Source organism: Phoenix dactylifera, unplaced genomic scaffold (genome assembly GCF_009389715.1).
Source record: "Phoenix dactylifera cultivar Barhee BC4 unplaced genomic scaffold, palm_55x_up_171113_PBpolish2nd_filt_p 000898F, whole genome shotgun sequence".
Lineage (NCBI taxonomy): Eukaryota > Viridiplantae > Streptophyta > Magnoliopsida > Arecales > Arecaceae > Phoenix > Phoenix dactylifera.
Genome location: NW_024068260.1, coordinates 57,137 through 76,256, shown reverse-complemented (window position 1 = coordinate 76,256; position 19,120 = coordinate 57,137). Strand labels below are relative to the sequence as shown.

The following is a 19,120-nucleotide window of genomic DNA, read 5'->3' as shown; positions in this document are numbered from 1 at the left end:
CTGACTCTGGCCATGACTATGGCTTCACGCCAGAGTTTCAGAGAGAAAATAAGGCTAATTCATTCAATCAATCATTCATTAAACCCTAAACACGAACATGGACCTATATATATAGAGTCACAAAATAACAAAAAGACTCGTATAAAGAAAACAATCCCATAAAAGTCTTAAAATAACAATATGCAAACAAGCCCATAATATAAAATCAATCCAAAATAAAATCAAGCTGACTGAACTGATGAAACTGGCTGGACCTACTGAACTAGATGGACTCTGTAGCGAGCATAAACTTGAATGATGGCTGACTTAGCACTAGTGTCAGCACCAATTTGTGCTAAACCATTTGCTTTCATTAAAGATGATAAAATTAATGCACAAAATCACTATTTATACTAATTATGTTGAAGTTGCTAACTCTAAATCAAATTTTTGTTCTATATAAAAGAGGAATTAGGTGAAAAGCAGGGTAAAATACTCTTTTTAATTTCTTTCAATCAATATATACAGAACTATGGCACATGACCTCTATCTATACTTGTAAGATTTGTCCTTTCAGAATCCAGGTCAAATTTCTCTTCTAGGTAACAAAGATAAAAAAATTCTAAATATTATAATTATTGTATAACTATAAAATTATTTAATACTGTAATAAATTAGATTTTATTATTATATAACTTAATATATATTTATAATAATTATATATATTATACACTTTATATCTTATAACAAATATTATCAAACTAATTGTAATGAGAATCATTATGACATAGTACTAAATTTATAAGTGCATTATAATCATAACAATAGTTACATTATTAAATAATTATTATAATAGTTTAATAATATAATAGTATATATTTAAAATTGTTGGATATTAAAATAAATATAATATATAATTTATACTTTATAATATATACTATAAAATAATTAACTAATATTGAATTATTAATATATAGTATTAAGGAAATTTAAGTTAAGAAAGTGACTGGGTGAGAGGATGCAAAATGGGGGAGTTAGGACTTGCAACTTATGCTGCAATTGGTATTAAAGTCATTTTCAAATTTTGACTTTTCTACAGTTGGAATTTCTAATTATAATTAAATTGTAGGCAGTCAAACGGTTGTATTAGTTATTTGCAAGGGAAGGGCAGGGGGGAGGTGACTAAGGGCGGCCGTACTGGTGGGGTGGAGGAGGAGGAGGGAAGGGGAGGTGGGGAGGAGGAGTAGGAGGAGGGAAGGGGGAGGTGGAACAAGAGGCGGGGTCGGATTGGTGGGGAGGAGAAAGAGGAGGAGGCGGAGGGAAGGGTGAAGTAGGGCGAGGGAAAGCAAGGGCAATGGGAGGAGGAGGAGCCGGGGAGGTGGGAGTCGTGCGACAAGGGGTGGCCGGCGCGTTGGGGGGAGGAGGAGGAGGAGGAGGGGAGGGGAAGGTTGGGGCAAAGAGAGAGAGATGGGAAGGATGAGATGGGGAAGAAGATATATATATATATATATATATATATATATATATATATATATATATATATATATATATATATATATATATATATATTATTTTATGTTATATTATATTATATATATTATATAAATATTGGGTTGAGGCTGGGATGGTTGGTGTGTGGAGCCTAAATTTTAGGCACGGTTCGGTTTTTTTTATCATTATTATTTTGGTATACCGGCTTCTCACACCAAATATATTTGAGTACAGTCAAAACAATTAGAAGACAGAAGCAGACTAAACGAAAAGAGAACATTTGCCTAGCCACCAAGGTAGTAGCCTAGTGGTAAGGGGGCGATAATTCCGCCCAAGTTGCCCGGGTTCGAAACGCGCGGGCGTCGATTAAATTAGGGGACCGGATGCCCCATGCCCGGCTGGCTTGTTGGCGGTTATGCTTTCCTTCCACTTGTACCAAGGTGGCGCTGGGGTGACGTACCCACATGTGAGGCGGTGAACCCAGTGGGGTGAGCCCACGGGTCGGGGAATGCACGCGAAACCTGCGACCTGTATCGAACATTCCCTAGTGGAAGGAGGGCCCAGTAATGGGGCTGCTACGCGGGTGGGCTGGTCCCTCCCCCTCCCCTCCTATTTTTAACCAAAAAAAAAAAAAAAAAAAACATTTGCCTAGTTTACCTAAAGAAATTTTCTCGAATGATGTGTCGCGGAGCTGCAATTCTCTGCAGGCCTTCGGGATTAAAAATTAGGTCCAAACTCGTCTGAAACAATCCAGGCTTAGGCAAGCCAAGTGGGCTATCTGGTTTTTCAGCGGAGCTACTTATTCGGATGTCTGCAACTCAAATTGTTACTTATTAGATTGTAACTTAGGACTATCTTGAAATAAATCGTCTCACAATTAAAATAGCTATAGGGCAAGTTGTATATACCACCAAATATTGAACCGTACCTAGCACAAAGCAAACAACTACTCCATTTCCTTTGAATAGAAAAGTGTATGAAACATAGAACAAGGCCAATTGGATCACATCATTGAGCAAAGGTAGACGGCTTGTGTTGCCAGCTTCACCCATCTTAACCAATTGACAACTATCTGCAAAAACATTAACTCAACAAGCTAAGCCATCTCCGGCTGCAATTATCCAAAAGAATTGACAGCCTACTTTATCTAAGAGGGTTATTAGACACGATATGAATCACTTAGTTTACTATAGACTACCCAGGATCCAGAAGCATGATGCACCATATTGAAAAGCTGAATCATATGCCAAACTTTCAAAGGCTATAACTTAATCGTATGATACTTAATTAAGATAATCTTATTTTTTTGGTAAATCGGATAACTTTTTGAATTCTACAACATGGTGCCTCCCTTTAAAAATGTGGCACATCAAGTGATTTGACTAAATTTCATCATTTGGGTCTTGAAAGGGCTCGTTAAACTCCTTTTAGGGAAAGATGTTGACCATGCATACCTCTCAATTTAGAAAGAATTAGGTAGAGCATCTTTAAGCAAAGTCAATGAAGAAGCTGAGATATATTTTTGTATGATTTTAGCTTTTTCGTGTTTATTTCCATTAGTTATGTTTATTTTTTGGAAGCCGAGTTTTATTCAAACTAGAAGGGAAATCAAATCTGAATTGTGCAACAATAGACTTTACAATGTATCTCAATTTAGAAATTATCTATAAATGGAAAGAAAGCCTCGACCCTATTTTCATCCATTTTTCTACTTTTGAAGATTTTTTTTGAAAAGTTTGAGTTAAATGAGTTAAGAAAATTCTTCATTTTCTCCAATTGGATAACTACTCTAGTAATTTAGCATGATTAACTCATCTAAATTAATCTTCACTATATCTGGGATGGGAGTTATAAATTAACAAGTAAACTGAGGAAGAGAAAGATGAGGTGGCATGAGAGACGCAATGAGGAAAGACAATTTTGAAGTTTGAAGACATGAGCATAACCAGATGCCCTAACATCAAAACTCCATTGTAGTAATTTCTTGCATCCTAAATCTCCCAGCCTCCATAGAATACATGAATGAAACGATAAAACATTGGCTCCAAAAGCTTAGCAAGAACTTGGTTTGCACGGACCAGTTATAGTCGACAATTGGTTAACCAAAAGAGCATTGGATGAGGACATGCTCTACCTCTGTCGCCATTTCATGATAGCAATCAGAGGGATTCGAGTAAAATATATCACAACACCACTCAAGGGTGGTAGCAGACTAAACCCAAAAATTCTTCACATCCACCCAAATAAATAAGTAAATAAATAACTTCCCAAAATTTTATTTATATTTCTCAATAAATACGCCACCGTTTTTTTTTCAACGGCGGCTCACACAACGCTAGTATGAGCACATCCAACAGAGTCGAGAGAAAAAAAATGGTGTAGCGGTGGAGGGACAGCTACATGACATATCCAGAGGACCTTTTTGGAGTGTTGAGTAGCAAAGAAGACGACCTAGTCGGCGGCCCCTCTCGATACACATGAACGGCTAAAAGGCGCCACAATCTTTCGCCAGCACGAATGCCACAAAGCAGCGGGTGTCCATCCCTCCACTGTCTCTTATTTTATATCCACTCGTGAATCCCAATATATCACTGTTCTGGGCTAACAATGCCGACCAGTTCTACCAACCGCAAGCATCTTCTTTTCTATAATTTCTCCGCCTTATACTCTCCCAGCCGTTGGATGAAAATCCAACGGTAGTCATATCTCCAAGAAGAACATTCATAAACACTCAGATAAAAAAAAGGAAAAAATAAAACGCAGTAATTGCATTTATCGATTTATAAAACTAAATCGTTATATCCATCCATGACACTTCCAATTGAAACAAAAAAATAACATATTTTTACATTTTGATATTAATTAATCGAAAGCAGATGAAACAAAGAGGAATTCGGTCGACGAACGAAACGGAGATTGCGATCATTTTCTGAGGGCGTCTTCTCTCAGGCTTCGAGAGGGGGCGAACTGCGGATCCGAGGAGAAGTATTCGGATCCGATAGAGGGCGGGAGGAAGTCGGATCGGGTGCGGCGGTGGTGGGATGAGTTCTCCTGCGGCCAGTCGGCGACGAGCGGCTTCCTGCTGCCGCCGCGGCCGGTGGAGCCCTCGGAGAGGCAGCGGTAGCGGCTCCGTTCCCGTCTCTTCTTGATCGCGTGGATCACGAACGGTATCAGACCTTCCATTCCGTGCACCCGCTTTCTCTCTCTAGAGCTCTCTCTTAAAGAGACAATTGAGCAGCCTTTTGATGGGAGAGAAAGAGGGGTTTCAAGGTATATTTATAGAGAGAGAAAGAAAATAATTTGTAATAAGCAAATAGATTCACGGATACGAGATGACTAATGACGCTGTGAAGATAAGGACAAACACGGGTGCAAAGGATGACAACGAGGACCGGAATGGCGAGGGTCCCACTAATGAGTGTGGAGATGGGTTTATTTCGAGGGTGATTTTTGTCCGCATCGTTACCTACCACCATCACCGTCATCGAAAGCGGCTGGGTCATTTGCGAAGGCGTGAAAAGCTGGGGGAGGTTGCAACGAGCATGGTTTAGGACCTCATAGATGCAAGTATCTTTTAAATAAGGGAAGGGAGACCAATGAGCTCATCATTTTTGACTTTGAAACGCAAGTGGGTTCGCCTGAATTGGACCCAATTGGTGTTGGATTAGTTCGGAGTTAAGACCCATGGATGCATAGATTGCAAATTAAAACCCAACCTCCAAATTAAATGGACCTCATAGATGGAGTCCGACTCCCTCAGGCTAAATCAAGACCGTAAGATGATGGGGCTTATCTAGATATAAATCGTAGACCCAAAGCTACTTCAGATCGTATTTGGGTCCAGTTAGATTGTGACCTAACTCAACCCGTTTGTAAGCCTAAATTTGATTATATAGGTGGAGCGGAACCTAGAAACCGTGCATAAAATTCGTTCTTCATTTGTTTCAAAATCAGATGAAGAACTATATTCAATCATGGGAGTGGGACTCTTTCATGGCACCATGACGTGCTCAATTTGATTACGTATGAGCATGCGCCCACTGCTTACGTGCCAACCATATCTCGGTCAGCTTTCAACTCAAGCAGGAAACTTTCTACTTACAAATAACCCCTTCGTTAGTTTAGGACTTAGGATCCTCTTGTTGTTATCTCTTTAATGACTTTCAATATAAAGCTAATGCTATTATATATGTAAGGATCCATGATCAGTTTGTTGTTGCCTTGCCTTGACTTTTCATTGTCTTTGCTGTTTCCACTGTCCAAGCCATGAAGAATGGAGACAAAGCTGGGAATGAAAAAAAGATCATTTGGCAAAGTTTAATATTGGTTTGCTATTTATGCTTAGTAGACACTTCAAAATTTGCCTCTTGAACGCTGACTTGTTTTGTTTGATATTTATTTTGACTTTATAGAGGATGAGACATGTTGGACCAATCAAAGGAAGCTTGGGAATCGCATAAGCCTCACAATGGCCTCTCTCTCTCTCTCTCTCTCTCTCTCTCTCTCTCTCCCTTCCTCCATCCATTTGAGCTGGAGAGCATGGAAAGATCGCGTTGTTAGTGGTTAGAACGCGGAAGCTAATCTAGAGAGCACACGTGCTCTAATGTTCCAACGGTCAAATTGACCAGGGCTTGGAAGAAGGTTCCCGGGTTGGTTTCCAGGCCTGTTATGGGCCCTAAAGGCTAACGCTCAGCCAAAATTTCTGGGCTTCTCAGTCAAACTTGGATGGCATGGTGTACCAGCTCCGGAAGAGGGTTGTATCTTTTGCACGAAAGAAAGATTCACTTTTTTTAAAGCAGATCCACCATTGGATTGCATAATGATTGCTTTGAGATCTATACAGATGGATGAATGAAGGAGTTCAGAATACTTTGATATCTATGCTGGGAGTGATCTAATGGTCGACATTGCAAAAGAGGATCAATCCTTCTTTCGCATCAAAGATATACACTGGATCTACATTTTGGGATTCTTCAATAAATATTCCTATTTAATTGTTAAATATTTTATCTTCTGATTTCTATAAATGGTTTAGTTCATCCGTTTTACCCAAAACAGTTGATACATCCATTATAGCATCAGAAGAGTTTACCTAAAATGACATAAAATAGTTTCAAGATACGATAGAAGAAAGATTATGAGTTGAAGACTATAACCCAAATTTATCAAAGAAAATATGCTATCTTTTATATATTTATTTCTTGCAATAGTGTAATTTCTCCGAGAGAAACTATTTTCAGGTATCCTTGTTTGCATGATGCCACTTGTTGCACTCTAGAAAAAAAGACATTTCTCGCATTCAAGCCATCAAGAAAATTAATTAGAACATAGGTTAAAAATCTATCAGAAAGAATAACTGCTTAACTTTAACTGGTTAATTAATTAATATATAAGTTTTAGAATAATTGGTTTGCTCTAACTATTTAGTTGATAGAATTTCTGCATAAATATATTGTCAATGTATACCTCCTGCAGTATAATGAAAACATGAACTTTTATTGAGCCATTAATGAAATTATAATAGGTAGACCAAGATATGAACACGTTATAATCTATATCTTATATTTTTAAAAACAGCCATAATCATAATTTGTAACCTCCGATTAATCAATCATAACCATAAATATTTTACTATAATCATAAATTGATCAAGCCATTCTCTTGTTCCACTACTTATGACTTCAATAAATCAAATTTTTATTAATTAAATAAACAGTCAAAGAAAAGATAACCATTGGATTTAATTGCTTATCATCATATTTTTGATCAATCAACTATGATTTTGATCCATAATTTCAGTTGCTTAATTAATCATAACCTTGAACAATCTGTCATAAATAGCATAAAATCATTTAATCATCGCTCTTGGTATATCGGCTGCGACTTCAGTGATTTGAGTTTCAATTTTTTTAATCATTTCTCATGGTAATCCTTTTTTTCATTGATTTGCAAAACTATATCGAGGGTCCCCGATGGATCACCTTGCAAGCATTATGATATAGATAAAAAGTAGGTCATCATGTTAAACAAAGTTTAAATGATGAAAAATAGAAGTCATAGCTAGGTTTATGACACAAAAGCACTCTACAGGCAAAAGGACTACAAGACCAAGGTTACTTGCATGGATGAATCTAAAGCTATTATTTGGTAAGTGGTGGATCAAAGACTCCACAAGTTATTTCTCTTCCCAGTAACATAGAAGTGATTTCATGAACACCTCAGGGTTCAGAAAGGCCCTTAGCTGACGCTTATGCCCCTTCATAACTGCATTCAGAATGGTTCTCCCCAGGTGGCATTGGACTATAGAGCATAGGCTGATACTGGCTGCCATGAGAATGCCGACTTCGTGTAATGATAGTTCTTCTTGTAGCTCTTTAGCGGGCCTTCCGACCCTAAAACCGGCAGAAAGTGTCACGCCCCGAACCCAACACCCGGGTCCGGTACGCGACCGGCCGCATGAGCCCTAGAGCAGTGCCCTAAAGATCATGCAAGGCCTATGATTAACAAAAATTCCAATAAATCCACAACTAATTTAATAATTCAAATAGACAAATCCGACATGTCCAAATAAACAAATTGGTTCAATTACAAAGTCTTCAAATGTTCATCGACATCAAAGAAGAATAAACAAACTAACTAACTAATAACTCTGGTACTCGCACTCTGCGCCCATCCCATCCAAATCTATGCATCCTGCAACTCTGATAAAAAGAAAAAGAAAAAGAGGGGGGGTGAGCTTTACAGCCCAGTAAGAATCCCTACACATCCATACCAACACAATAATAATATGAATTCGAAAACCACGACAAATCGATGTACATTTCATGAAATCATAAACAGTTTCCATAAAACTCAAATAATCAATATAAGTATGCATGTCAAATATCAATGAAAGTCCAACCACGCAAGAATGATATAGCATACGATAGCTCATAAATCTTCATTAATGTTTTCCAATGCTTTTTCTTTCCATTCTATATTAACTTGATCCGGATCAATTATCTTTCCGACTTTGGGCTACATCCCGGTCACGTTTCCGGCCCGTGACGGGGCAATCGATAGTATCATATTTCCAGCCTGTGATGGGGCAATCGATAGTATCACATTTCCAGCCTGTGACGGGGCAATCGATAGTATCACATTTCCAGCCTGTGACGGGGCAATCGATAGTATCACATTTCCAGCCTGTGACGGGGCAATCGATAGTATCACATTTCCAGCCTGTGACGGGGCAATCGATGGTATCACATTTCCAGCCTGTGACGGGGCAATCGATAATATCACATTTCCAGCCTGTGATGGGGCAATCAATAATAACGAGATAAGCCCAAAGTCCCTGTTCATTTAATCAATTCACAAACACACATCCATTCCCTTTTCCACTTTATTTCCGGCCTAGACTAACCATGGTCACGTTTCCGGCCCGTGACAGGGCAATCGCTATAACATGGTTAGTCCATACCACCACATCCATAAATTCAATTATGCAGGTATAAGTTATACACATACAAGCATCCATCACACTACCAACCACAAGCCAACACGATCAAAATATAATTAAATATAAAACTGTTTTGCTTTGTCTGGATCATAGCATATCAAACATATATAATGCGAAAATATTTTTATCATGTAGGATTGGCGTACAAGGATTCTTACCGAAATTGTAGACAGACTCAAATACAGTCCGAATCGCAACCTACGCGCTGGGGTGCTGAGTTCCCTGATCAAAACCTCCTGGCTCCGCCGACTCTTCCTCTACAACATCAATTATATTTCACAAACTAAATTATTCAATATTTAAATATTCTAAACCATAATTCTCATCTGTTATGGGGTCCATCATCAGGTCCCCAAACATCTCAATCCTCCCAGATCTAGGGCAGTCGGGATAGTCCGACTCCCATCTTGTACCACCGGCCTACGTCGTCGCCAGCCGTGGCCGCTGCCACGCCGGTGATGATGGCCGGTCCCGGTAAAGAGACCAACATAAAGGAATGATTCCTCTCTCTTCATGGTTGGGAGTACATCTCCCTCCTTCAAATCTCTTTGGTCTAAGGGTAATAGCCATGGTGGCTGTGCCCTTTCCTTCCCCAACCCGACAACACCACAGCCACCACTAGCCACATCATCGCCGGCCAAGAGGAGGGAAGAAGAGATATCTTCTTCTTCTTCTTCTTATTCCCCCAAGAATCGGCATGCTTTCCTCCCTTCCTCCTCCCCCTTCACCCACGGAAGACCACCCTGAGGGTGGCTCGGCTCCCCCCACCCGCCAGCAACCACCTCACCGTCGTCGCCGGCCGGCAGCCAACCGATGAGAGGAAGAGAAGGGAGATGGGATCACGAGGTAGGAGATCTCGGTCCACCTCTCTCCATCCCCTCTAAAACCCTAGAAATCCCTCTCCGATCCTCACAGCAACCTGACCAACCCCACCGCCATAGATCCCGGCCAATCCCGGTGGCCGGCGGCAGCACAATCCGGAAGAGAGAGGCCGAAACAGGGGTACCCTGTTTCGGGCTCTTCTCCGACGATTCACCGACCAAACACCCCATCAACAAGGCCCTAATCCTAGCAAATGAAGCATAAAGAAGGAAGCCACACTTACCTCGGTCCGACAGCGTGCTCCGGCGGCCTTTCCGGCGAGCAATCGGAGGAGGAAATCCGTGAGCACACGCACGGGTCCAAAGCTTTTTCTCCCGTTTGCGGGAGGTCTTCACCGAAGAAAACTTCCTCCGTGGCCGGCCGGATCTCGATCTCCTCTCCGGCGATCAACCCCTCCGGCGACCAACCTCTCCCCGGACGCTGCCGCCGCCGCTCTCCCCCTTCCCTTTTTTTTTTGTGTTTCTTCTCCCACGATAGGCACGATCGTATATGGTGGATGGGCCCGGTCTTTTCGGGCCGGCCCGTCCACCTCTCTCTTTTTTTTTTTTTTTTTTTCCTGGGTATCACATACTCTCCCCCTTAAAAAAATTTCGTCCTCGAAATTAACTTACTTGAAGCCTCAAACTTTAAAAATATGCATCCGTTATATCATCCCCGAGATCTCAAGTAGTCTCCCTCTCGGAGTACCTACTCACAAGATTTTGACATACAAAAATCATAGCATCTCAAAACTTGATCCTTTCTATTTACCACACGTAGTAAGTTCTTTTGGTATCCTTCAAAAGAATTCCAAACTCCCAACCTTGGATTAAAATGCCATAATTATATCCCAAGGAATTAATTTCTCTTGATTCTACATAGAGATCATAATTGACTTGACAGAAATAGGAGAAATCTTTAGTATCAAATGCTCTTAATATTCTATAATCATTTTTCTTTTCTTTCTCCCACATCATTCCAACAATAAAAGATCCATAGAATCAACAACATTCTCCTGAAACTAACTCAAGTATTTCATCATAATGCCTTTTAGATCAAATATTAATGATCTTAACCAGTGTCAAAATAAGTCAAACCACCACACTTCCGCTGCACTCTCTGATTTAATTCATTTAATTCTCTAAAGTCACAAAATGATTTCTGACCAAAGCATCACTTTGCACCGAGACTAAGAAAAATCCAAATTTTAGAACTTTAATTGAGCAGAACCTCCTGATCTCTCTGTCCTCAATTTATGCAGAGTATACTAACCATAACTAACCCCCAATCCTTTAGTCAAGTTTAAGGTCACTACGTGATCTCCACAACCTTCTTAGAATCCAAAATATCTAGGCTTAATTTAAAGGGAGTAATTCTTGTATTCCCTTTGCAATTTAATTAGAAAATCTACATTGATTTTCCTTCCAATAGAATTTACTTCAAACTCAATGGGTTAGAACTGTTGAGCTAATATCACTATGAGTAGGAATTAACACTATCCACCTCCAAATCCTTCTTCACCAAAATCCTTGATGTCTATGATCAATGCTACACATAATAACTCACATAAGTATCTCAAAATCGAAATCTCTACTCAATATTGTATTTTACAATGACAAAAATTTCTGGTTAGATCAGGATCCTAGACTTGAGTTCAAGTTAACACATCCAATAATCTCCAACAATTATAAGAAAAATTCAGGAGCCCAATCCAAATATACAAATTCAAATAATTAGAATACTCCACCAATTTGCATACTATATGGCCTTAAGAATTTAATCCACTAATAGAAATATGCCGATTTACAATATTCAAACATGTCAATTCCAAATATAATCCACATACATTTTCAACTTCGAAGAACGTTCCTTTCAATATTATGAAATCTCCTTAGCTTACTCCAATACTAAATCAACGTACAAATCCCACTCTAATAATTAGCAGCAACATCCAAAAGTACAGTCACATCAAAACCCATATCAAGTTTGAATTTTCAGGTCATTTAAATAATATCTAAACATCGTATAACTGATATGCCATTGTTGACCTTCCTACACTTATCTTAGGTCAAACCTCTCTTATCATGATCACAGACAATTTATACTTTTCTTCTACACTCATCGAAAACCAAATCCGATGCATACATTTTATCACAATGCCCAGTGATCTTACAGCTTAAGCACTGAATTTAATTGTCATGTCCAAAGTGATCATAACCTTAAGCTATGATATATTTCTGTCACGATCCCTAGTGATCTTAAACATATGCTCAGATTCCAACTGGTCACATTTTCCAATAATCTTAAACCTCAAACTTTAATGCCACTAAGGCCACAGTCCCTAGTGGTCTTAAACCTTAGATTATAATATCATTTTTGTTATAATCTCAAGTGATTATAAACCAAATCTCTGATAGTTTTTCTATCATAATTCTCCACTGATACTCACCTGAACATAAACCCTAGGATACCTTAACCTTAAGCTCTGATACCACTCTGTCACGCCCCGAACCCAACACCCGGGTCCGGTACGCGACCGGCCGCATGAGCCCTAGAGCAGTGCCCTAAAGATCATGCAAGGCCTATGATTAACAAAAATTCCAATAAATCCACAACTAATTTAATAATTCAAATAGACAAATCCGACATGTCCAAATAAACAAATTGGTTCAATTACAAAGTCTTCAAATGTTCATCGACATCAAAGAAGAATAAACAAACTAACTAACTAATAACTCTGGTACTCGCACTCTGCGCCCATCCCATCCAAATCTATGCATCCTGCAACTCTGATAAAAAGAAAAAGAAAAAGAGGGGGGGTGAGCTTTACAGCCCAGTAAGAATCCCTACACATCCATACCAACACAATAATAATATGAATTCGAAAACCACGACAAATCGATGCACATTTCATGAAATCATAAACAGTTTCCATAAAACTCAAATAATCAATATAAGTATGCATGTCAAATATCAATGAAAGTCCAACCACGCAAGAATGATATAGCATACGATAGCTCATAAATCTTCATTAATATTTTCCAATGCTTTTTCTTTCCATTCTATATTAACTTGATCCGGATCAATTATCTTTCCGACTTTGGGCTACATCCCGGTCACGTTTCCGGCCCGTGACGGGGCAATCGATAGTATCACATTTCCAGCCTGTGATGGGGCAATCGATAGTATCACATTTACAGCCTGTGACGGGGCAATCGATAGTATCACATTTCCAGCCTGTGACGGGGCAATCGATAGTATCACATTTCCAGCCTGTGACAGGGCAATCGATAGTATCACATTTCCAGCCTGTGACGGGGCAATCGATGGTATCACATTTCTAGCCTGTGACGGGGCAATCGATAATATCACATTTCCAGCCTGTGATGGGGCAATCAATAATAACGAGATAAGCCCAAAGTCCCTGTTCATTTAATCAATTCACAAACACACATCCATTCCCTTTTCCACTTTATTTCCGGCCTAGACTAACCATGGTCACGTTTCCGGCCCGTGACAGGGCAATCGCTATAATATGGTTAGTCCATACCACCACATCCATAAATTCAATTATGCAGGTATAAGTTATACACATACAAGCATCCATCACACTACCAACCACAAGCCAACACGATCAAAATATAATTAAATATAAAACTGTTTTGCTTTGTCTGGATCATAGCATATCAAACATATATAATGCGAAAATATTTTTATCATGTAGGATTGGCGTACAAGGATTCTTACCGAAATTGTAGACAGACTCAAATACAGTCCGAATCGCAACCTACGCGCTGGGGTGCTGAGTTCCCTGATCAAAACCTCCTGGCTCCGCCGACTCTTCCTCTACAACATCAATTATATTTCACAAACTAAATTATTCAATATTTAAATATTCTAAATCATAATTCTCATCTGTTATGGGGTCCATCATCAGGTCCCCAAACATCTCAATCCTCCCAGATCTAGGGCAGTCGGGATAGTCCGACTCCCATCTTGTACCACCGGCCTACGTCGTCGCCAGCCGTGGCCGCTGCCACGCCGGTGATGATGGCCGGTCCCGGTAAAGAGACCAACATAAAGGAATGATTCCTCTCTCTTCATGGTTGGGAGTACATCTCCCTCCTTCAAATCTCTTTGGTCTAAGGGTAATAGCCATGGTGGCTGTGCCCTTTCCTTCCCCAACCCGACAACACCACAGCCACCACTAGCCACATCATCGCCGGCCAAGAGGAGGGAAGAAGAGATATCTTCTTCTTCTTCTTCTTATTCCCCCAAGAATCGGCATGCTTTCCTCCCTTCCTCCTCCCCCTTCACCCACGGAAGACCACCCTGAGGGTGGCTCGGCTCCCCCCACCCGCCAGCAACCACCTCACCGTCGTCGCCGGCCGGCAGCCAACCGATGAGAGGAAGAGAAGGGAGATGGGATCACGAGGTAGGAGATCTCGGTCCACCTCTCTCCATCCCCTCTAAATCCCTAGAAATCCCTCTCCGATCCTCACAGCAACCTGACCAACCCCACCGCCATAGATCCCGGCCAATCCCGGTGGCCGGCGGCAGCACAATCCGGAAGAGAGAGACCGAAACAGGGGTACCCTATTTCGGGCTCTTCTCCGACGATTCACCGACCAAACACCCCATCAACAAGGCCCTAATCCTAGCAAATGAAGCATAAAGAAGGAAGCCACACTTACCTCGGTCCGACGGCGTGCTCCGGCGGCCTTTCCGGCGAGCAATCGGAGGAGGAAATCCATGAGCACACGCACGGGTCCAAAGCTTTTTCTCCCGTTTGCGGGAGGTCTTCACCGAAGAAAACTTCCTCCGTGGCCGGCCGGATCTCGATCTCCTCTCCGGCGATCAACCCCTCCGGCGACCAACCTCTCCCCGGACGCTGCCGCCGCCGCTCTCCCCCTTCCCTTTTTTTTTTTTTTGTGTTTCTTCTCCCACGATCGTGCCCTAGGCACGATCGTATATGGTGGATGGGCCCGGTCTTTTCGGGCCGGCCCGTCCACCTCTCTCTTTTTTTTTTTTTTTCCTGGGTATCACAGAAAGCAACTGGAGAAATTAGAACATGTTTTAACCATCCTCTCTCTGTGATTTGGGTAGAGCCAAATCCAGCTTACTTTATTCACTCTGATTTTATAATCTCCAATTGATTTAATTATAGATGGACGACAGAGAGTGGGATCTCTCCCGGCCCACTGATTAAGGTAAAATCTAGTCTGTTAATTTTTTAAATTAATTATTTATTATTTTGATAGGCTAGATTTGATAAATTAGATCTCAGAAAATCTAAAAAATTAGAGCATAACTGTTTAAATCGATAATGAGGATGGTTTCTGAATTTTATAGCTCCAAATATTGGCTTGGAGTTAACCGGATGTTCTTGATGTTCGGTGAGATAAGCTACACATTAGGTTGAATTTTGCTGCCGATAGAGATAAGGATCTCTAACTACAACCATCTATATAATTATAGACATTTTGTATCATGCGCGGAAAATTAGGGATATTTTATGTTACCTATATCATAAATTTTGATTTTCTATGATACTAAATTATGCATTGGGTAGATCTTAGCTACTTATACAGAATCAAGAAACTAAAATAATACCTTCCTACTGGTCTTCTTGAGTGAGATCATAGGTTGTTATAATTGTATCCCTGTAGATTTGACCCATGGCTTATGTGAACTAGAGGATACTACAGCACGGAAATATCAGAGTTGACCACGGGTCGATTGTGATGCTTGTGATTTGATTTGAATAGATTCGGACCTTTAACCTAGCGAGAATGCTAGAGCTCAAATGGGGAAGGATCCGTGTGGATGTGTGTTTAGTCTCGTATCAGCTATGCACTAGATAGATTTTGAGTATTTATACCAAACTAACAAGCTCAAACTTCCGATTAGAATTTTTGGATGGACGAGATCCTAGGTTATTACAATTAGCTACATAATCATGTATTGCTATTAACTTCCATCAATCAATCATATGGATATTTCTTTACCAACAATGATTAACCTCGTGCCGGTGCATGAAGACATCCTCATTATCAGGTAGGATAGACTTGATATTCCAGAATTTCGTAAAATTTTTATCAAAACAGTTTGGTCTGCAAAATACAGCAAGATAGACAGGGCACCATGATGCAAGAGGGGGTGAAGTGCTCTCTGGTGCTGACATTTGAGGAGCAAAGACTTAGTTCCGTTTTGTACCTATAGATTGAAGAAATCTTGAAGAAGATATGTTTAGAAGAAGTTTGGAAGAAGATATGTTGAAGCTACAGTGGCCAGTACATTCCTTTGAAAAACTGGCACGGCACTGAAACTATTCTGCTACAGTAAGCTAATAAAGCAGAGAACTGGGAAGAAGAGTTTTCATTTGATTTTCATTAATCCAAAAAGCTTACAGTAGGTATCTATTTATAGGTGATGATCCAGGATACAAGTAAACTAGCTGCTGACTAGCTGGAGATGGTTATAACAGTTGTGAACTAACTGAATTCAGTAGGAATTAACTGAATTCAGATCTTGCTAAAAGGTTACAGAGTGTGCTAGAGGATTCTGGAATTAACTAGTAGCTTAACATAGATAACATAGTCAGAGCATCAATTAATCAACAAAAAAGGGAAAAATAACAATGAACTCAAAAAATAAAAAAGACCACCTTTATGAACTCAACCAATGACTTGTCATATCTCTCAAACTAATTATTGGAATAAATCTTGTATTTTATATATTTAGAATGAAAATAGAAGCCATGAATATATAATTTTGTAAGCAAAAGAAAATTCTAGCTATATGACTAAGAATTGCTGATATATTTCAGGTAAATCCTATGAAAAAAAAGAGGAAATTTTTGATTCCTTTCTCCCAAGTACCATCTGTGATGGCTTTCTAGACGCTCCAACAAATTTCCCAGCATCTCTTGTTACCAAGGCCTCTTCAAATCTTCATTGCACTAGCCATACCATCTTAATAATTTCTCCATCACCATCTCATCAACTGGTGCAAATTCTGTTCCTCCTCTAGTATACCCGTTCTCTCTCTATCCATGAAGATTTTACCTCACTTTTGTCTCAAAATTCACGTTTTGGTCATATCCATGTTATAAGAATTTAATTCCAAACATTCTGAGCCATATAGCATCATGTTGCCATATTGCCATCTAACAAAATTTCAACATAACTCACCAAGGAATGCATTAATTATACCAAATACTGAAATAACATGTTTCTACTGTTCCATGCCAAAATTTCCCCATCCCTTTTGGTGACCAGATCGAATATATCAATCCAATCACATTATGCATGAGCTACAAACAAGATAAGAGAGTGGCGCCTAGCCGTTGAGAGGATCTTGGACTGGCCCCCTTCGCACCGAAATTAAGGAACTATGTGACAGCATTAAAATATAAGGGGTCCTTAGCTCAGTGGTAGAGCATTTGACTGCAGATCAAGAGGTCACCGGTTCGAACCCGGTAGGGCCCTTAATTTTATTCTTTTTTATCTTTATTTTTAGCTTGTTTTTCGATTCCTTTTGCCGTATGCTCGCTCCTCTCGTCTTCCGGTTTGTTGTTGTTTTTTTTTTTTTTTAATGCTCCTCTCGTCTTATTAGCTTTGTTTCATTGCTTCCACAACAATCATCACATCGTAGCTACCATGCAATCCTAAGCTTTTCCAGTGGGATTTTTTTTGAGGTACTCAATTTCCAGTCTTTCCTTGGTGATATGGCGAGAATCTATAATAGAGAGTAAGAGTTCAGACTCTTCGTTATCTCTCTGAATGAAAGAGTTAACAGTACGTCCGATACTCTGTTGAAAATTTTCCATGAATCTTGCCACAGATATGAAAGGATCCCTATGCATGAGAAAGGTATTTGGCATAAGATTCGTTCATGGCTTGCTTGCTGCCCGCTTATCGAGCCAAAAGTCAATTTGTCCTCCATTTCCGATCCCAAACGAGATGCTCAAGAAGAAGAAGGTTCTTATTTTTTGAGTTACTCCATTTCCTGTCTTCCCTTGGTGATATGGCGAGAATCTATAATAGTGAGTAAGAGTTCAAACACTTTTTTTTTTTTTGGGGGGGGGGGGGGTCAAAAACAGTATTTCATTTCATATACCTCTAACGTGAATACAACCAGACATATCAAAAGAAAGTAAACAAAATAAACAGTGTGGGGTGCAATCTAGGCTAGTCCAGAGAACCTCCCAAGAGTGCCGGATAACATAAGAGGCGACCTAGTCGGCTGCACTGTTCGCCTTCCGATATATATGAGCAATCTGACGGGAGGTCAGCTCCCGCACCAATTTGCGTATGTTCCATATTAGAGGGTAGCCATCCCCATACGTGTCCACTCCTCGTATCCAGGTATATATACATGTTTCATATTAGGGGAGCTGATTTTTGGTTTTTCTTATCTAGATCCATCTATAAAAGGAGGCTCAAGGTACCAGGTATATATTACAACACATATCATGAAAGAATATATATATATATATATATATATATATATATATATATATATATATATATATATATATATATATACTCTCTACTCTCTCTCTACTTTCCATGTCTCCTCTCTCTCCTCCTGTTGTTCTATAGAGCTCCGTCTAACTTAAGCATCGAACAGCTTCTATCCAGATCAGCTCTTGCAACCTTCAAGCTTTTCTTCTTTACCATACACAGGATGAAAGCGTATATCGGATCTTCATCTCCATGCCTGGATCTATCAGTGATTTTCCACCTACTAGATCGAGTATTAATTGGTGGTAACAAAAAGTAACCAAAATTAGCAAAAGATTAAGCATAGACAAAGCTAGCATCCCATCTATCGTTCAAAATCCAGCATTTGGATCCTTTCCAAATCAAGGTGCGTAAAATTCCTATTTAAATTTATACGATTTTTCTATCATGACATTGTTGCATTTTTTTTCTATTCTTAAGCCAGAAATCTATGCACTCATTAGTTCAAGTCTTACCGGTAATTTTGCTCGTTGGATTCGACGACTAAAAAATAAAGAGGGAAAAGGAAGGACTTGGGCAGTTGCTGGCTTGCTGCTGCAAAGTATGTACCTTCTGCCGCCTACCTCCTCTGCAGTGCTAAGAATAAATTCAAGCGTATCCTTTAAACTATACTCCCTTTTCCCAGCTTTTGGTGGTGTTTGGAATGGACTGGCCTACTTCATGAATGGCTAAAGGTTCAAGATTCCAAGCTTGGATATGTAAGGCTGCTTTTGGTATCGTTTCTCCTTTGCTTTTTCAAAAAAATGAGAAATAAAAATCT

The 19,120-nt window shown here is 39.8% G+C and overlaps 1 non-coding gene across 1 annotated transcript; it reads left to right on the top strand.

The window, feature by feature from the left end:
- The first annotated feature begins 17,250 nt into the window (after positions 1-17,250).
- Positions 17,251-17,322, top strand: TRNAC-GCA. Its single transcript has one exon. It is a non-coding gene; the product is annotated as a tRNA-Cys (tRNA).
- Positions 17,323-19,120: the final 1,798 nt, after the last annotated feature.